Raw genomic sequence first — 22,080 nt, 5'->3', positions numbered from 1 at the left:
GAACTAGCTAATTTAGATAATCTCTCTTTAAAAATTTATAGTAAGTTAATGTCAAGAACTAGTTATGTTCTCAAGTTTCTTATGGGTCTTAATGATCCTCTGATTCAACTGGAGTAAGGGCAAGCACAGGACTAAACACACGCAGGAGGCTCTCCTTGATCACTGTAACAGTGCAAATGCATAGTAATTGGAGTGAAATAAGCAAGAGAAAAGGGAATGAGGGTAATGGTAATACAATATTTATAAGAGGCTTGAGCCATCAATTCCCAGAACTCCCCAGTGATTCAACGTCTTGGTCTGTAGTATCTGCATCCATACAGATGAGTGTCAAGAGCCTGCAGAGAGGTGATGGCAGGAATCCAGCCCACGGATAGTATGTAAGAATCACTTACATACATGATTTCTTCCAAGGCATTAAATCTTTTTAACTACTATAGTAGCATTGCTATTTTTACTCCAGTGTTTAACTTATATGAAGGGAATGATTTATATGCCCTTAGATAACATGGCTCTCATTAAACTATTTATTCTCTATCAATGTCCACAGAAGACTTCCATGACAATATAGTGACATATAATAATTAACATGGTTCAGACATATCAGATCTCTGCACAACTGGAAACATCAAAAGAATTATGATATCATCAGTGATGCTACCAGACAGAGCACCTGCTCCCCTCTCACATTAGACAGCAGATGTTTAAATAATACCACATAGATTTTCTTAAGCTGTATCCTGAGATCTGTCAAGGTTTTCACCATGGTTAAATCAGAAATGTCACAACTTTTTCTTTTCCTTAAAAAAAATTCTCTACCTACCTAATAGGTGCCCACCCTACATAGCTTATTTTTATGTAAAGGCAGCTTGTCCTCTTAGAGGTGGGGTTTGCCTGCTGCTGCTGCTGCTGCTAAGTCGCTTCAGTTGTGTCCAACTCTATGTGACCCCATAGACGGCAGCCCACCAGGCTCTGCCATCCCTGGGGTTCTCCAGGCAAGAACACTGGAGTAGGTTGCCATTTCCTTCTCCAATGCATGAAAGTGAAAAGTGAAAGTGAAGTCGCTCAGTTGTATCCAACTCTTCGCGACCCCATGGACTTCGGCCTACCAAGCTCCTCCATCCATGGGGTTTGCCTAGGGCAACAAAATGCTCTGTGACTGTTAAGCCCATGTGAGTGATCACCAGCTGGGAACAATGCACTTTTTCTAGTGTACCTACAGCATATATTTGGAAAGAGATGGACAAGACCATAAAACTTTGGACAAGTTGGACAATTTTGAAATGAGATGATTGTTCAGCAAACAAAAAGTGTTTGGGTACATCTAACTTCAGGAGATGAAACCAAAAGGGATTTTAAGGTCTGTTCTCCATAAACATAGAATATAAATAAATAAATATCACCAATGTGCTTTGCTCTCTTTCAAGAGTTGCTTACAGTTAGTGTTTGGAAGAAAGTGAAGTCGCTCAGTGAAAGAAAGTGAAGTCGCTCAGTTGTGTCTGACTCTTTGCGACCCCATGGACTGTAGCCTACCAGGCTCCTCAGTCCATGGAATTTTCCAGGCAAGAGTACTGGAGTGGGTTGCCATTTCCTTCTCCAGGGGATCTTTCCAACCCAGGGATCGAACCCCGGTCTCCCGTGCTGCAGGCAGACGTAAATTACCGTCTGAGCCTCCAGGGAAGCCCTTGGAAACAAGATTGAAAACCACTTAGAACATTCTATAAAAGGTGAATTCACTGAAATCAAAATGGCTAAAATATAGTTTTAGAGACAAATGAGTATGGCTTCCCCACATCTGACCTGTTATTAAATTAGCTGTAGAAATATTTTTATCAGTAATATACTTTTCCAATATAATTTACATATATAAACTCTAAACCATTTTAATGAGGAAAAGATAAAGGATTCTGCTTTGTCCAGGGGCTGAGTCCACTTGCTTTAAAATAGAAAACAGTATGGAGGTTCCTCAGATCAATTACCATATGATCCAGTAATCTCATTCCTGAGCATATACCCAGACAAAACTATAATTCAAAAACATACATGCACCTCTGTGTTCAAAGCAGCACTAGGTCACAATAGCCAAGACATGGAGACAACCTAAACGTCCATCAGCAGATGAACTGATAAAGAAGAGGTGGTGCATACATACACTGGAATACTACTCAGCAATGAAAAGGAATGAGATACTGCCATTTGCAGCAACATGGATGAAACTAGATATTATCATCCTTAATGAATTAAGTCATAAAGAGAAAGACAAATATTACATCATATCTCTTACATGTGGAATCTGAAATATGACACAAACGAATCTATCTATGAGGCAAAAACAGACTCAAAGACACAGAAAAGAGGCTTGTGGTTGTCAAAGGGGAAGGAGGATGAGAGAGGGAATGGACTGGGAATTTGGGGTTAGTAGATGCAAACTATTACATATAGAATGGATGGACAATAAGGTCCTATTGCATAGCACAGGGAATTATATTCAGTGTCCTGGGATAAACCATAATGGAAAAGAATATAAAAAAGAATGTATACATGTGTATAACCGAGTCACTTTGCTATACAATAGAAATCAACACAACATTGTAAATCAACTATACTTCAATTTTGAAAAGTAAAAAAATATAAAAGCAGTTTTAGAAGGAAAAATAAAATGCAGTTTTTTTTTTATTTTATTTTTAAACTTTACATAATTGTATTAGTTTTGCCAAATATCAAAATGAATCTGCCACAGGTATACATGTGTTCCCCATCCTAGGAAAGATTTAACAAATGTCTAGAAATTTTGAATACAGGTCAGATAGCTTGTGGAGAGAAAAATCATAAGAATATTTATTCATCCTCCAAACCTTTGTTGAGTACCTTTCTGCCCAAAGCACTGTTCTGAGTGCAGAGGCTATAGGAGCCCTGCTCTCAGGGAACTTACGTTAGACTAATGTTCCTGATCCTGATCTCAAAGCTCTTTTTCATTTGATCACATATTTCTCTCACCAAACAGGCTAATCTATACAATTTACAAAGAAACTCCCATGTCTGATAAAAATGCCTGGTTTTTTTCCTCCACCTAGATTCATCTATCATATATAATCTTTCTTAAAGATTTATCCATATTAAACCTTTATTCATATTACAAAGAAAACCAGCAGATCTTTTTGTGTCTTTCAGTGGGCAACTTGCATAATAAGATTTGTTTTATGTTTTTTTATTGTATAAATATAACATATTTGAGATATAATTGCATAATATAACTGGCAGTATTTCAATTTTTTTCCTTGGGTCTTCCAGAAAGAGAAAAATTCTGAGATTCAGAGATGATACGCTATTTCTTTTTCAATTTAATTTTAGGCATTTCTATTAACATTCAGCATTTATCATATTATGATTCAAGTGAATGATTTAGAAAAATACCTATATAATTTCGAACAATCTTGTATTAGTCTACAACTACAGGGTAAATCAGGAAGAATTCTAACTTCTCATTTTATCCAGTAGGAGTCTGCAGAAATCATGTTCTGCACATGTACTGCAACCTTTAGCAGGAAAAGCCTTAGGTAACCCATTTCGTAATTAAGGCCGAATACAAAACATGTTTCCATGTTTCCAAAGCATGCTTGCTGGAGTCCAGCCTCTTCTGCCTAATACGAACCCCCTTAGTGTCACATGACTGTATCCTATTCCAGCCACAGCTGGATAAACCAGGACCAGATAACTGATTTAGGGGCAGCTAATCATCAAAGACATTTTTGGAGGTCTGGTTCAAAACATGACAAGCCATTGTCAGGAGTTGGGAAGATGAGAAACTGGTGACATAAGTGTGGGAGACCAGGTTCGCTGGGGTCATACTCAAGCCTAAGTTTGTGATGAAGGACAGAGAACTAAAGAGAAAAAAAAGACAGCATAAAGGGCTGAAAAGGCAGAAGCCAGTGGGAGTTAGAGATTGCCTCTGAGAGAAAAGATGGTTCCCCATCTTTTCCAGTTGACACCAGTTTCCATGAGCTCCAGTTTGTTCCAATGATTGGCTTTGTGTTTCCTGAGACTGGCAGTTGTACCCTCACAACAAATCTCCTCTTTCTTAAGTTAGCCTGAGTCTCGCTTGCAACCAAATACATCCTGGCCGAGAGAAATAGCCTTTTATGGATCTGCACTGAGTTTTTACCACAACAGGAAAAGAGCAAAAGTCAGTCACAGGTGACAGACTCAATTCTGCTTAGATCTCTGAAGGATCATCTAACTGTAAGTCAATTTGGGGCACTGATTCCTATGTCATTAATTTTTAATGACGTGGTGGTATTTAATAATTTCTACAACCTTCTAAATATAAAATCATATGAGGGTTAACATAGTACTGAACTGATCTTTTCCAATTTTCAACTTCCAAATAGTTTTTTTTTTTAATTTTATTTTATTTTTAAACTTTACATGACTGTATTAGTTTTGCCAAATATCAAAATGAATCCGCCACAGGTATACATGTGTTCCCCATCCTGAACCCTCCTCCCTCCTCCCTCCCCATTCCATCCCTCTGGGTCGTCCCAGTGCACCAGCCCCAAGCATCCAGTATCGTGCATCGAACCTGGACTGGCAACTCATTTCATACATGATATTTTACATGTTTCAATGCCATTCTCCCAAATCTTCCCACCCTCTCCCTCTCCCACAGAGTCCATAAGACTGTTCTATACAGTCCAAATAGTTTTTGATGATGCTCATAGTATCTACTTTCGCCACCTCTTCCCTGTTCTCTATCAAAGACATTGGAAAAAAGAACCCAAGGAAACCCAGTGAGAGTAGTCTGGTTTGCCATGGTTCTGATACTCTTCTGTATCAAAATGTTGCTTGCTGGCTGTTTTTCCTAGTGCATTTTGCTCCTAAAGTAGCATATTCAGGAGGACTTTTTCCTTTATTCTCCATCTAATTAGTCATTGATTCTCCTTAAACTGAATGGATGAGAAAACATATTTTGTCCTGTGTTTTACTTTTAAAGATTTGATCGAAGTATTTTTCACTACTTGTTCATCTTTATCACACAGTTCCTATAGCAAATACAAGTCTTTTCTTCTTCTGTATTTGTTCTGTTCTTGTTGGGAATGGGGTCTATAAAAATTATTGTTACCACCTCAAAGCTTTATTCTTTATAATGTAAAGAAAACATCATTTTCAGCCAACACAAATGCTTTAATTCAAAAGATTTATTAAAACGACAAAGCAGCTATTGTTCAGCTATGGCTTTGAGCCATCTAAAGGACTTTACTTTGTCTGGGATTTGCCAATTTCAGGAAAAATGAAAAATTTTGGACAGTTAGAAGGGGAAATATTAATATGATTAAAAGCTAGAGAAGAATATTAAAGATAAAAAGTATAGAAGAAAGAAAATCAAAATATAGCCTTCAAGTATTGGGTTGGTCAATAAGTTCATTTGGGTTTTTCCATAGACTGTAACTTCCCAGGTGGCTCAGAATGCAACCTTCCCAGTGGGTAAAGAATCCACTTGCAATGCAGGAGACATAGGTGATATGGGTTTAATCCCTGGGTCAGGAAGACTGGAGGAGGAAATGGCAATCCACTCCAGTATTCTTGCCTGGAGAATCCCATGGACAGAGGAGCTTGCCCGGCTAGGGCCTGCTGCTGCTAAGTCACTTCAGTCGTGTCCGACTCTGTGCGATCCCATAGATGGCAGCCCACCAGCTTCCCCGTCCCTGGGATTCTCCAGGCAAGAGCACTGGAGTGGGTTGCCATTTCCTTCTCCAATGCATGAAAGTGAAAAGTGAAAGTGAAGTCACTCAGTCGTGTCCTACTCTAGCGACCCCATGGACTGCAGCCTGCCAGGCTCCTCCATCCGGGCCAATGGGGTCACAAAGAGTTGGACACAGCTGAAGCAACTGAGCAAGTATGCGTGTTGTAATGGAAAAACCCAAATAAGCTTTTTGGTCAACCCAATATATAAATGGCTATACATTACCAAGCATGGAAATGACAAATAGAACTACTAAGAAAGTGTTCTTTGTAGGAACAATACCAGCCACAAACATTTCAGTGCCACATCCTTTTCTAAATGTTTACCTGTATTTACTAATATAATATTACTCTAATTTTATACAAGATGGAATTGAGGCATGGAGACAGAAAGTCACGTATCTGAGGTTACACAGCTGGGACAGTGAAGAGAGGGAATTTGAAAGGGCTCTGGCCCTGCAGCCAGAACCCATGATCACAGGCAGTTTGCCCTCTCTGTAAATATTCTGACCAGGTTTTAAATCCGTTGTATGTTACAACCATCTCAAGGGCATCTCAAAGCATAGCAACACCTAGGCTCTACCCCTGGAGATTCTCACAGGATAGTTCTGTGTGGTAGACATTTTTAAAATGTATTTAAAGTGCCTAGGTGATTTCAGATGCAGAGAGGCAAGACCACTAAGCCCCGGTCACCTTTTTAGTGGTTGAGACAGGAGTGGAATCCAAGTGTCTTGACTTTTTCCTGTATGTTACAGTAGCTCCTATCTACAGCAAATTGAGGGAGAAAATAGGTTTTTACTCTGGAGTGACAAATTTGAATTTGATAAACCAAAAACCATTGGTTCAGTGGAGATCATGAAAAACAAGGACGGTATTTCTTTTAGTGGTTATTAAAATGAAGATGGATTCTCAAATTTCTGAAATAACAAATATGTTAATGAGAAACTGATGAACATTTTCAAAGTCCCTTTATTAGGTATTGCAGCACTAACATAATTTAGACACCAGAGATCTTTGCTATACAATTTAAACTCTCAATATAATACAGAGTTTTCCTTAAAATCAACTCAAGGCAAAAATGTTGTTAAAGAAACGATAAAGGGGATGGTGTAGTAAATGCTAAATAACTAGATCTCTGGGGAAGAAAGCCTTATTTGTAGTGTTTACCAAATCATGATGCCAAGAACCCACCATTGCTACTTTCAAGCTGCCAATGTGATGGGCATTACTGAATGTAGAACTGGGAAGACTACTCAGCAGCACACCATTATATAGCACTTCCTTCATATACACACACAGATGTAAACACCCTCAAGAGCACAGGTAATAGGAAAATGTAGTTTAAAAATTATATAGTAGTGTGAATTTTGAGTATTTATAACCTTTGTCTTAAATAGAATTCATTTGGTGTATGTTTCTATGATTTAAATGTTAACGATGCTGTATTTAATAACTGGCTTGCCAAATTCCTGAAAATGTAATAACCACCTCTTGCAAGCATATCACCGAAAAGGCATCCATTCAATCACACATTTTTCTTGGAGAAAGGCAATATTTAATTTGATAAATTGAATAAAGGGAAGAAAACAAACATTCTTAATTTATTCAGCTTTCTCAGGAATGAAAACTTCTGATCACTCCTCCAGCATAAATCCGACCTTCATTTTGAACAACAGAACACAGGGGTTAAGAATGTGGGCCCTCCTGGAGAAGGGAATGGCAACCTACGCCAGTATTCTCACCTGGGAAATCCCAAGGAGAGAAGGAGTCAGTCCATGGGGACTGTAATTAGTTGCTACACTCACTGAAAAATTCAAAGTTTAGGTAAAGAATAGCCTTGGTGTCTGCTGTTAGTTGAATATCGTTTGTATAATGAAGGAAGCTACGTGACTATAAAGACTCTTTTTCTTCTAAGAGTAGATGTGGAATTTTATTTAAATTATCAATTATCTTATATAGACAAGTGGAATGATGAAGGAAGAAATGAAGAAAGAAAGGGACAGAGGGAGTGCAGAAGAGAAAAGGAAAAAAGAAAAGGAGAGAGGGCTGGGAAATTCTTTTCTTTTTTTGAGGAACCATATCTTTAAATATAGAATTATAATTGACATTGGTCTTAGCTCTGTTTTTGTGGATGTGCCCCAAAGGCAAGGGAAACAAAAGGGAAATTAAACAAATGAACGTATACCAAACTAATACAACAAAGGAAAACATCATCAAAAGAAAAAAGCAACCTGCTGAATGAGAGATCATATTTGCAAATCGTATATCCAATAAGGGGTTAATATCCAAAAAGTACAAAGCACTCATACAAATCAACAACAACAAAAACTACCCAATTAGAAAATAAGCAGAGGACTGTCTAGCAGTGAAGGAGATGAAGAGCAGTGGTCCTCAGCTGGGCATGATTTTACTCCTCAGCGGCTATTTAGCAATGTCTAGACATTTTTAGATGTTCAAACTGGTTTTAGAAAAGGCAGAGGAACCAGAGATCAAATTGCCAACATCAGCTAGATCATCGAAAAAGCAAGAGAGTTCCAGAAAAACATCTATTTCTGCTTTACTGACTATGCCAAAGACTTTGACTGTGTGGATCACAATAAACTGGAAAATTCTTCGAGATGGGAATACCAGACTACCTAACCTGCCTCTTAAGAAACCTATATGCAGATCAGGAAGCAACAGTTAGAACCGGACATGGAACAACAGACTGGTTCCAAATAGGAAAAGGAGTATGTCAAGGCTGTATATTGTCACCCTGCTTATTTAACTTAGATGCAGAGTACATCATGAGAAACGCTGGGCTGGAAGAAGCACAAGCTGGAATCAAGATTGCCGGGAGAAATCTCAATAACCTCAGATATGCAGATGACACCACCCTTATGGCAGAAAGTGAAAAGGAACTAAAAAACCTCTTGATGAAAGGGGAAGAGGAACTAAAAATCCTCTTGATGAAAGGGAAAGAGGAGAGTGAAAAAGTTGGCTTAAAGTTCAACATTCAGAAAACCAAGATCATGGCATCTGGTCCCATCACTTCATGGGAAATAGATGGGGAAACAGTGGAAACAGTGTCAGACTTTATTTTGGGGGGCTCCAAAATCACTGCAGATGGTGATTGCAGTCATGAAATGAAAAGACGCTTACTCCTTGGAAGCAAAGTTATGACCAACCTAGATAAGCATATTCAAAAGCAGAGACATTACTTTGCCAACAAAGGTCCATCTAGTCAAGGCTATGGTTTTTCCAGTGGTCATGTATGGATGCAAGAGTTGGACTGTGAAGAAAGCTGAGTGCCGAAGAATTGATGCTTTTGAACTGCGGTGTTGGAGAAGACTCTTGAGAGTCCCTTGGACTGCAAGGAGATCCAACCAGTCCATTCTAAAGGAGATCAGTCCTGGGTGTTCTTTGGAAGGAATGATGCTAAAGCTGAAACTCCAGTACTTTGGCCACCTCATGAGAAGAGTTGACTCATTGGAAAAGACTCTGATGCTGGGAGGGATTGGGGGCAGGAGGAGAAGGGGACGACAGAGGATGAGATGGCTGGATGGCATCATCGACTCGATGGACGTGAGTTTGGGTGAATTCTGGGAGTTGGTGATGGACAGGGAGGCCTGGAGTGCTGCAGTTCATGGGGTCACAAAGAGTCAAACACGACTGAGCGACTGAACTGAACTGAGACATTTTTAGTTGTCACAGCTGGGATGGAGGAAAGAACTACCAGCATGTAATGTGTACAGGTCAGAGACGCTGCTGAACATCCTAGGATGTACAGGATAGCCCCCCATAAGAGAATTATCTGACTCAAAATGCCAATGGTGCTCAGGCTGAGAAACTATAGACTACAGAAATATTTAGGGAGCAACATGGACTTCACTTTAGATATTAACTTTAAGTTCAATGCCAGATTTATTCAAATAAAATGACATGACCACCAGAAAGACAACATAACTGCTTTAGAGATCACAAAATTGAAATAAACAGGTGCAAATCAAAGCAGTCATTAAATATTTATGTATATTTACTAAAGTGTTTAGAAGGGATGAGAGCTGTAAACTACATTCCCAGCTTGACAGAAATACATGGTGACTAAATCTAGCATTGTCTGCAAAAGAGGTATGCACTTCACTCCGGTAATAGTCAGCAGGATCTAAATTTAGGTTATACTCTTAGTGTATTAAAATAGCATCAAGAAGCTCAGGAAGTCTAAAACCATCACACTCCAAGTTTCTGTCTATACGGTTAATAGCTACTTGCCAGAGATCCCTGTTGCCTGTTTGATTACAGTCTATTAAAAACATATTCTTTGCAAACTTCTCCCATAAACCAGGAAATGGAGTTAAAGGACTGATTCTACATAAAATAATTGGAACACAAATATCATGATGTAAAGCATTCATAGAGAATATACTTTAACTTTCAAAGTTTTGTGAGAAACTTTATGAGGCTTTTTTACTGGTTACCATGAAAGTAAAAATGCTTTCTTTCAGAGTTCCAGCGTCACAATGGTAAATGAGTGAAGCAAACGAACATTTTTAGTCGAACAGAAGACCTATAATATTAACTGCCTATAATCTGACTTGGATACAAGTTGAACGGGGGAAAGGCTGAGACAAGCCTACTACTGAAAATGGGAAGTGATCAAGATTGTGTCTTGGTACCTTAATTTATCTGTTTACTCTCTCTTCTATTGAAACAAACAAAAACCAGATGGACTAACTCAAAGATATTTCTTTTTTTTTCATTCCACTTTAGAGGAGCTTCTAAAATGTAGTTTGCTATTTTTAAAAAATTGCTTCATTTTCTGAAATTGTAGCTCAAAATATATTCCTTGTAGTAAAGCACTCTCAACTGTTGCAATCTAGACTCACCTAAGCAGATGCATACCACGAGAAGAACAAACCTAGAAAGTGTTCAGAATTAATGTCCTACAGCAAGGATGATGAAGGCTTTTTTTCTTCTAAGGGGCTATGACTCAGAAATCAGCTGTTTCACAAAGTAAAATTAAATAATGCTAGATTTCTCTGTTAAGCAACCTATATATAATGCCCCCTCTTGTGGCAGGTTCTTTTCCTGTGTTAGATACATGAGATACAAAACGTATCTGCTTGAATCACTCTCCTCACACTTAGGCTACCCTCTTCATGCTTACGCACTCATCCCTATGACTATATAAACTTTTTAAGCTAAGTTCATGGCTACCTGGAAAAAAGTCTACCTTCCCTAGCCTCTCTTGCAGCTAGGTGTGGCCATGGGACAAAAAGCCAGATCAAGTGAGAGTTCTGGGTATTTCCATAATGGGAGAGGAAGTCACTCTGCTTCTCTCTTCCCGTTGTCTGGGATATAGATATATTGACGGATGCCCCAGTGGCCACAGAGGACATCAAGGTGAAAGCTGTGTGTTGGGATGTCAGCATAAAAGAAAGGAGGAGCCTGGTTCCTTGACACCATGGATACTGTACCAGACACGGATGACCTACAAGCTATGTTTAAGTTAACAAGAAATATATTTTTATTTTTCTTTAACCACTGCTATTTTGTCTAAAACATGATTTTAATTCAAACTAATACAGTATTTTCAAAACCTTTCTTTTCTGACCAGCTGTAGTCTCTCTCTTAAAGTAGTTTATGGTATGTGTTTTTAAGGAACACTTCCAATTGCACATTCTTATAGAAACTATGCTCTACATCGGGAGAAGGCAATGGCACCCCACTCTAGTACTGTTGCCTGGAAAATCCCATGGATGGAGGAGCCTGGTGGGCTGCAGTCCATGGGGTTGCTAAGAGTCAGACACGACTGAGTAACTTCACTTTCACTTTCCACTTTCATGCATTGGAGAAGGAAATGGCAACCCACTCCAGTGTTCTTGCCTGGAGAATCCCATGGACGGAGAAGCCTGGTAGGCTGCAGTCCATGGGGTCGCACGGAATCGGACACAACTGAAGCGACTTGGCAGCAGTCTCTACATCAAAATAAGACTTGTCCACACATTTCCATGTGATCTTGAGCTTTAATAATCTTGTGTATAAAAAGTTACTAATTTGAATATACCCTACACCCCCTCAACTATATGATAAATTATTTAAGTTTAGAAATTGTTCTCTTTTTATTCTCAATACTTTGAAAGATTTAATAGATGCTAACATATCGATCTTCTGTAGTTAAATATATAGAACGTGGAAGAAATGGAACAAAAATGAACAAGAAAGGAAGCAGACAGAAAAGGAGAAAGGGAGAGAGAGGACCAAAAACAGAGAAGGTATTTTCTTTCACCAAAACCATACGAAACTAGAAATCAATCACAGAAAGAAAAACAGGAAAAGAACAAATACATGCAGACCAAGCAACAATCTACTGAAAACCCAATAGGTAACAATGAAATCAAATAAAGATATCAGAGAATAACTTGAGACAAATTAAAATGAAAAGACAACCTTTCAAAATCCATGGTATGCAGCAAAAGTGATTCTAAAAGGGAAATTCACAGTGATAAAGTCCTTCTACAAGAAACCAGAAAATCTCACAGAATCTAAACTACCATCTAAAAGAATTAGAAAAAAGAAGAAGGATGGAAACAATAAAGACCAGAGAGGAGATAATTAAAATAGAGATAGAAAACAATAGAAATGATCAATAAAACCAAGAGCTGCTTTTTTGAAAAGATAAACAAAACTGGGCCAAGCCTCACCAAGAAATTTAGAGAAGGGCCCAAATAAACAAAATAAGAAATGAAAGAGGAGAAATAACCACTGATATCACAGAAATACAAAAAATTACAAGAGAATACTATGAACAGATATACGCCAACAAACTGGACAACCTAGAAGATATGGACAAGTTTCTAGAAACATTCAGGCTGCCAAAACTGAATCAGGAAGAAACAGAACATTTGAACAGACTGATTACTGGAAGTGAAATAGAATCTGTAAAAAACCTCCCTGCAAACAAAAGTTCATGACTGACTGACTAACAGCTTCACTGGTGAATTCTTTCAAACATGCAAGTAACTTATATTTATTCCAAAAACCTGAAGAGGAGGGAACACTCTCAAATTCATTCTATGAAGCTACCATCACCTTGATACCGAAATCAAAGCCACTACCAAAATAAATTATAGGTCAAGATCTTTGGTAAATGTAGATGCAAAAATCCTCAACAAAACCTTAGCGAACTGAATCCAGCAATACATAAAAAGGATCATATACCATGATCAAGTTGGGAGTCATTCCAGGGTCACACAAGGATGGTTCAACATACGTAAATCAATCATTGTGATACATCACATTAACAAAAGGAAAGACAAAACCACATGAACATCTCAGGAGATGCAGAAAAATACATTTGACAAAATTCAATGTCCATTCATGATAAAAACTCTCATCAAAGTGGATATAGAGGGAACATATCTCAACATAATAAAAGTCATGTACAATAAATCTATAGCCAATATAATATTCATATAAGCATTTGAAAAAATAAAACATCCATTCTTGACAAGAAATCTTAGTAAACTATAGATAGATGAAAGTTCCTTAACTTGAAAAAAGATTATAATTAAAACAGTATGGTACTAGCATAAAAAGACACACACAGACCAATGAACCAGGGTAGAAAGACCAGAAATAAAACCACACATATAAAGGTAAAGAATCTATGACAAAGGCACCAAGAATACACAATGGGAAAGAATAGTCTCTTTAATAAACAGTACTGAGAAAACGAAATATCCACATGTGCAAAAAACGAAGTTGGACCTTTACACTGTATATAAAAATCAACTCAAAAAGAATTAAAGATTTAAACATAAGACTTGAAACCACAAAACTCCAAGAAGAAAACGAAGTTACTTGATATAGGCCTTGACAATGATTTTTCTGGATGACATCAAAAGCATAGGCACCAAAAGTTAAAATAAGTAAGTGGCACTATATCAAAATGAAAAGCTACTTACTGCACAGCAAAGAAAATAATCAACAAAATAGAAAAGGTAACCTACAGAATGGAAGAAAATATTTGCAAACCATATATCCAATAAGAGGTTAATATTAAAAATATTTAGGGAACTTCTATGACTCAATAGCAAAGAAACAAATAACCTGAATTAAACATAAGTAAAGAGTTGAATAGATATTAAAAAAAACATACAAATGGCCAACAGGTACATGAAAAGGAGCTCAACAGCATCAACCATCAGGGAAATGCAAATTAAAACCACAATGATATTAGCTAATATCTGTTAGAATAGTTATTTTCAAAAAGATAAGAAGTAAATATTGGTGAGGATGTGGAGAAACAGGAACCCTTGTACACTGGTGGTAGGAAGGTGAACTGGTATAACCATTATGGAAATTAACATAGAGATTTCTCAAGAAGTTAAAACACGATTCAGCAGTCCCATTTCTGGGTATATAACCAAAGGAAATTAAACCAGTAAAGTGAGTATCTTAAAGAGACATTTGCCCTCCCATTTTATTTCAGCATTATTCACAAAAGCCAAGATATAGAAACTACTTAAGTGTCCATCAATGGCTGGATGGATAAATAAAAGTATGTGTGTGTGCTAAGTCGCTTCAGTCGTGTCTGACTCTTTGCGACCTGATGGACTGTAGCCTACCAGGCTCCCTTGTCCATGGGATTCTCCAGGCAAGAATACTGGAGTGGGTTGCCATGCCCTCCTCCAGGGGATCTTCCTGACCCAGGGATCGAACCCACATTTCTTAAGTCTCCTGCATTAGCAGGTGGCTTCTTTACCACTAGTACCACCTAGGAAACCCCATATGTGTGTATATATATATATACATATACCCAATGGAAAATCACTCAACAAAAAAAAGAAGGAAATCCTGCTCTTTATGACAACATGGATGAATCTGGAGGACATGTTGCTAAGTGAAATCAACAGAGAATGCAAATACTGCATGATTTCATTTATACATGCAATCTAAAAAAGTCTATCTCATAGAACCAGAGAATAGAATCATGATTATCAAGGGCTGGGGAGTGGGAAAAATAGGGATACATTGGTCAAAATATATAAACTTTCAGTAATAAGATGAATAAATTCTGGCAATCTAATATATAATGTGGTGACCAGCATGCTATATAAAAGTCTAGCAGTACCAAATGTTGGTAAGGGTGTAGAAAAACTAGGATTCTCAAACACTAAATTGTTTGATTTGGAAAAACTTGTGAGGAAATCTTGTATTGCTGAACACATGCATACCTTTTGATCAAGTAATTCTACTCTGAGGGTACGTGCATGTATTAAGATATTAGTCTGTGTGTACATATGCATGGGTATATATCAGTCTAATAGAGACTTTTTTTCTTTATAGTAGTATTATTTGTAATAGTTTCAAACTGGAAACAACTCAAACATTTCTCAATAGATAAATTTTGGTATATATGGAATGTGGAATACTCTTTCAGAAACAAAGATGACTCAATTATAACTACACACAACATCTCAAAAAAGTCTGATATTAAAAATATGATTCTATTTATAAAATTAAAAAACAGGCATCACTGAACTATATTATTAGAAGTCAGATGGCAGTTATCTTTGGGAAGGAGGGGGTGGTTATTGTTTCAAGATGAGCACAAGGAGGCCTTCTGGGTGCTGATAACGTTCTATTTCTTGGTCTGGGGAGCAGTTACTTAAGTGTATTAACTGTTGTAATTCATTAAGATAAACACTTTCTGAACTCTTCTGAGCTATGTGATACCTCAATAATTTTTCTTGAAGTATTCATCTTTTGTTAATATTCTTCCTTTGTTTCCCTTCATCTATCCTGCTTTTTACTTTAGAGTGTTAAAACGTTAGGTCTTGAGGTCCTGAGAGAAGACAAACTGCTATAATTATTAAAAGTAGTAAGTAATGTTACAAGTATGTAGCAGGACACACATTTTCATATCTAGTATCTGAACAATCATCACAACCCTATGAGAGATAGGCAATAAATGCTTTTTTAAAATTGATGGATAAACTGTGATTCAGAGGTGGTTAAATTTTGTTCCCTAGTTCATATATTTACAAGGTGGCAGAGTTCAGTCTAAGACTTTGGTTCTTAATCACAAGATTGTTGCTCTTTCTACTCCACATGTAGTCATTTAAAATAATATATAACATGATAAATAATATATGATTCAAATAACTGTATTTTTTATTTGAATCTCACTAGACTCATTTTAAGTCTTCAAAACTACCATTGCTATTCTCTCCCATACCTCTTTGTTTTTTTTTTAATGCATTTTTTGAGGTCAATAACAGAAGGATAACATCTTCTACTTATTCATATTTTTCCACATCAATTAATGTACATGAAATATGTCATACCTTCTTAAATATAGAAATTTCAAATGCGGATAGGATTGTTTTAGATACTCTTTTAAAACTAACCTGTAGTAATATGCCTGATCTGTTCAGGGGCTCCATGTTCTAAAGTTCTCTACTTGATTTTTCTAGTCTTCAGGAAAGGAAGAACTACTAGCCTCCTATCTAGTGGTTATACAATTAGAAGAATGAAAGACAAAGAAATATTTTAGATATGGTTAGAGAAGTAGATTAGAATATTTTGCTAATACAACAATGAGTATGATCACTGTGTATAGTTTAAATATTCTTTGATCACCACATAATACTGCTCTAACTTCTAGCAGGTATTTTAAAATTGCATACCTTTGATCAAAATGAGAATCAGGGAAACAAGTTCATATGACTTAATTGAATTCATATACACTATTGGAAAATACATAATCAGGAGGTTTATAAAACTGATGATGTATTAAGAGTCTCACCCTTGAATGTGGGAGATGGTTGCAGTTCCATTTTTGTTGGTAGTGTACATTGCTACAAACTTTATGGAAGAAAGTTTGGCAAGTGGTATTAACAGCCTAACATGCACATTCCCTAAGGCCTTAACTCAATTTACAGCAGTTATACAAGGAAAGTAACCAGTGACACTCAAAGCTTTACCTATGAGGACATTTGCTGTGGCATAATTTATAATGGTGAAAAATGTGCTGTAACATAAATGTCAAATAATAAAAGAATACTAAATCACTCATAGTATATTAACAAAATGGCACACTCTGGAGCCATTAAAAATAACACTGTAAATGAAGAATTGTTGTGAAATGATACTTGGCTGGGCAAATCAGTAATATTCAAATGCCGACCTCAACCAGTCACCTTTTACCTGTGATGCTATCAAAGGACATCGATGCATACAGGACAAGGTCAAGCAAGGGCATCATGGTGAAATACTTCAATGACAGCAGAAAAGGCTGACATATTTTTCCTGCACTAGCAGAAGCTGACTTGACCCCCCTCTTCCCTCTTGTGACTCCACTCCCTATAAGCAGATTCAGAACAGAATTTCTCAACGTCTGCCCCACTTTATTGGATGATTTTTTCCCTCTATTTCCACGTACAAGGCTAATATGATTTGTTAGATCTTTGTGTCCTTCTCCTGGTTTCTTTCTATTTCCTACTATTCTTGTAACTACAAAGAAAACATCCTTTATTTATTAAAAATGGATCTCTTTTATCCTTTACTTCTGAATCCTTGTGTTCTGATTCCAAATCCAAGCAATAGTTTTCATGTTCCTTTACCACATTCTGAAGCATTCCTGCTTTCTCACTGTGGTTTAACTCTATGTCTGAACAAGCCTATTTATTAGAACTTAGATGGATTACAGAACAGATCTGTACAGTCTCTTTTTTAGCCCTTAAGATTTGTGATAATTTCACTGAGTTTTTATTGTCCTCAACTCAAGAAGAAAATATACCCACATTTGGAAGAGGTCCCCAGTCCTATTACCTATTTTTTTCATATCATTAACTCTACTGCCCCCATGAGGTTGAATCAATGCTTTGGGTCTCTGAAGTTCATAGCCAAGGTCAGAGCTCATGTGCTGGAGGCTATGGGCCCGTGATCAGGAAGCAAAGTCCTCCCTACAGTGGTAGAGAGCAACCAGGTGCTGGAGAAGCAGGCTTCAGTGCAGAATCTCAGCTGCCTTCTCTCTCATTCTCTCTTTTTGAATGTCTTTCAATGACTTAAAATGTAAAACAAAAAATGACAAATAATTGAGACTAAAAGTACCTTCCAAATAGTAAGTACAAAAATATCCCATTTTCATATTAAAAAAAAATGTCACCCACAGCCACACACAGAATGAGATGGGAAGCACCAGAGGCTAATGGCAGCCACCTGTGAGTGGTAGAAGCCGCATGGCTGGAGTAGTTGCTTCAGTTTAATTTTCTTATCTTTTCATTTCTCTATTTCTCACATGATTTGTAAAAAAACAAACAAACAAAAAAAAACCCCACAAATATTTATTACTTTACCATTAAAGAATAGTAATGTTCATTTCTTTTTTTAATGTGGCTACCTTATCCTGAATGCCCTGAATAAACCATGTTAAGGCTATAAGTGCTTTATCAATTTCCAGTTTTCCCAGGTTCCCCAACTTCTTCATCTTCTACTACCATTCTCATATGACATTTCTTATTTTTAACTTAAAAACAAGAAATGTTATAGATTTTAGAGTAGCATTGATATATATATATATATATATATATATATATACACACACATATACATATACATATATATATGTGTATATATATATATATATATATATATATATGAGTGAGTGAGTGAGTGAAGTCGCTCAGTCATGTCCGACTCCTTGCTACCCCATGGACTGTAGCCTAACCAGGTTCCTCCGTCCATGGGATTTTCTAGGCAAGAATACTGGAGTAGGTTGCCATTTCCTTCTTCAGGAGATCTTCCCGCCCAGGGATTGAACCCAGGTCTCCCGCATTGTAGGCAGACGCTTTACCATCTGAGCCACCAGGGAAGATCATATATATATATATATATATATACACACACACACACATACATACACACACACATATATACATACTACTGTGTGTGAAATAGCTAGCTAGCAGAAGCTGCTGTATAGCACAGGGAACTCATGTCGGGGCTCTGTGGTGACCTAGAAGGGTGGGATGGGGGGTTGGGGGGGAGGCTCAAGAGGGAGGGGATATATGTATACTTATAGCTGAGTCACATTGTTGTACAGCAGAAACCAACACAATATTGTAAAGCAGTTATCCACCAATTACAAATAAAAATAAATAAATGTTCAAGATTTTAAAAACAATAGTTTTCATGTTTCATGAGGCACGACCTTATGACCGTCTAATAATAATGATAAGGCATGTACACTCTGGTTTTCAAGCCATTCACTTTCACTGTCTGCTAACAGGAGTCCCCATTAGGGTCGGGAGCTGCGTTAGGCATTACTGACAAAATGGAGGCACGGCGCCTGCCTCCTCCCCTCATTTCGCAGGCACGGACCCGGGATGAAGGAGTTAGGCCTTGTAATTCTGACTTGTCTTTTCCTCTCCTCGGCTGAGTTGACTGAAAAGGAATATTAAGGTGCTTATTGTTCTTGAGAGGAGCATGAGAAGGCACAAAGCCTTCTGCAGCTGTGCTCAGAAAATAATTCATAAAGTATATCATTGACATTTGTTCAAGGACTTTTACAAAAGAGTGTTCCAGGATGAGCACATAGGCCGTAGCTTGAGGCCGTGGGAGGGATTGCTATCTGAAGCCTATTTGTGAGGAGAGTGTTTATGGCAAAGGAGTTTATGGAATTTAGGGCTTAGAAATAATTAAAACAGAAGTTAAAGATGTAAGGAATGTTGTAAAGTTAGCATATTTTACTATAGCTTAAAGAAGTTAGGAATTCTTAGAGACACTATAGCTAGCAGCCTTTTTAAGAGATAGTGAGCGTGGGCGGCTGCGATGGCGCCCAGAGCACGACCGAGAAGAGCTACCCCACATCCAAGGTCAGGGGTGGCGGCCTAGAGTGCCAGGCTGCAACAGCGCAGGAACGACCAAGAGGAGCTACTCCCACCCGAGGCCAGGGGCGGCGGCCGGGAAGAGCAACCCCACGTCCAAGGAGCTGTGGCTGCTCGGTGCAGGAGGACCTAGAGGAGCTATTCCATGTTCAAGGTCGGGAGGGGTGGTGGTGAAGAGATAGCCCTCGTCCAAGATAAGGAGCAGTGGCTGCGCTTTGCTGGAGCAGCCGTGAAGAGACACCCCACGTCCAAGGTAAGAGAAACCCAAGTAAGATGGTAGGTATTGCAAGAGGGCATCAGAGGGCAGACACACTGAAACCATAATCACAGAAAACTAGTCAATCTAATCACACGGACCACAGCCTTGTCTAACTCAATGAAACTAAGCCATGCCATGTGGGGCAACCCAAGACGGGCAGGTCATGACAGATGGGAGAGGTCTGACAGAATGTGGTCCACTGGAGAAGGGAATGGCAAACCACTTCAGTATGCTTGCCTTGAGAACCCCATGAACAGTATGAAAAGGCAAAATGAGAGGATACTGAAAGAGGATCTCCCCAGGTCAGTAGGTGCCCAATATGCTACTGGAGATCAGTGGAGAAATAACTCCAGAAAGAATGAAGGGATGGAGCCAAAGCAAAAACAATACCCAGCTGTGGATGTGACTGGTGATAGAAGCAAGGTCTGATGCTGTAAAGAGCTATATTGCATAGGAACCTGGAATGTCAGGTCCATGAATCAAGGCAAATTGGAAGTGGTCAAACAGGAGATGGCAAGAGTGAATGTTGACATTCTAGGAATCAGCGAACTGAAATGGACTGCAATGTGTGAATTTAACTCAGATGACCATTATATCTACTACTGCGGGCAGGAATCCCTTAGAAGAAATGGAGTAGCCCATCATGGTCAACAAAAGAGTCCGAAATGCAGTACTTGGATGCAATCTCAAAAACGATAGAATGATCTCTGTTCGTTTCCAAGGCAAACCATTCAATATCACAGTAATCCAAGTCTATGCCCCAACCAGTAACGCTGAAGAAGCTGAAGTTGAACGGTTCTATGAAGACCTACAAGACCTTTTAGAACTAACACCCCAAAAAGATGTCCTTTTCATTATAGGGGACTGGAATGCAAAAGTAGGAAGTCAACAAACACCTGGAGTAACAGGCAAATTTGGCCTTGGAACACGGAATGAAGCAGGGCAAAGACTAATAGAGTTTTGCCAAGAAAATGCACTGGTCATAGCAAACACCCTCTTCCAACAACACAAGAGGAGACTCTACACATGGACATCACCAGATGGTCAACACCGAAATCAGACTGATCATATTCTTTGCAGCCAAAGATGGAGAAGCTCTAAACAGTCAACAAAAACAAGACCGGGAGCTGACTGTGGCTCAGATCATGAACTCCTTATTGCCAAATTCAGACTGAAATTGAAGAAAGCAGGGAAAACCACTAGACCATTCAGGTATGACCTAAATCAAATCCCTTATGATTATACAGTGGAAGTGAGAAATAGATTTAAGGGACTAGATCTGATAGACAGAGTGCCTGATGAACTATGGAATGAGGTTCTGACACTGTTCAGGAGACAGGGATCAAGACCATTCCCATGGAAAAGAAATGCAAAAAAGCAAAATGGCTGTCTGAGCAGGCCTTACAAATAGCTGTTAAAGAAGAGAAGCAAAAAGCAAAGGAGAAAAGGAAGGATATAAGTATCTGAATGCAGAGTTCCAAAGAATAGCAAGGAGAGGTAAGAAAGCCTTCCTCAGCAATCAATGCAAAGAAATAGAGGAAAACAGCAGAATGGGAAAGACTAGAGATCTCTTCAAAAAAATTAGAGATACCAAGGGAACACTTCATGCACAGATGGGCTCGATAAAGGACAGAAATGGTATGGACCTAACAGAAGCAGAAGATATTAAGAAGAGGTGGCAAGAATACACAGAGGAACTGTACAAAAAAGATCTTCATGACCAAGATAATCACGATGGTGTGATCACTCACCTAGAGCCAGACATCCTGGAATGTGAAGTCAAGTGGGCCTTAGAAAGCATCACTACGAACAAAGCTAGAGGAGGTGATGGAATTCCAGTTGAGCTATTTCAAATCCTGAAAGATGATGCTGTGAAAGTGCTGCACTCAATATGCCAGCACATTTGGAAAACTCAGCAGTGGCCACAGGACTGGAAAAGGTCAGTTTTCATTCCAATCCCAAAGACAGGCAATGCCAAAGAATGCTCAAACTACCACACAATTGCACTCATCTCACACGCTAGTAAAGTAATGCTCAAAATTCTCCAAGCCAGGCTTCAGCAATACGTGAACCGTGAACTTCCAGATGTTCAAGCTGGTTTTAGAAAAGGCAGAGGAACCAGAGATCAAATTGCCAACATCCGCTGGATCATTGAAATAGCAAGAGAGTTCCAGAAAAAACATCTATTTCTGCTTTACTGACTATGCCAAA

General features: G+C 38.3%; 1 protein-coding gene across 4 annotated transcripts in view; it reads right to left on the bottom strand.

The window, feature by feature from the left end:
* The window catches only part of ZNF385B (zinc finger protein 385B), a 488,263-nt gene that overhangs the window by 242,749 nt on the left and 223,434 nt on the right, over positions 1–22,080 (bottom strand). The window lies entirely within an intron of this gene.

This window comes from Bubalus bubalis, chromosome 2, assembly GCF_019923935.1.
Source record: "Bubalus bubalis isolate 160015118507 breed Murrah chromosome 2, NDDB_SH_1, whole genome shotgun sequence".
Taxonomy (NCBI): Eukaryota; Metazoa; Chordata; class Mammalia; order Artiodactyla; family Bovidae; genus Bubalus; species Bubalus bubalis.
Note: the sequence above shows the minus strand (reverse complement) of the source record. Positions and strands in the feature narration are given on the sequence as shown.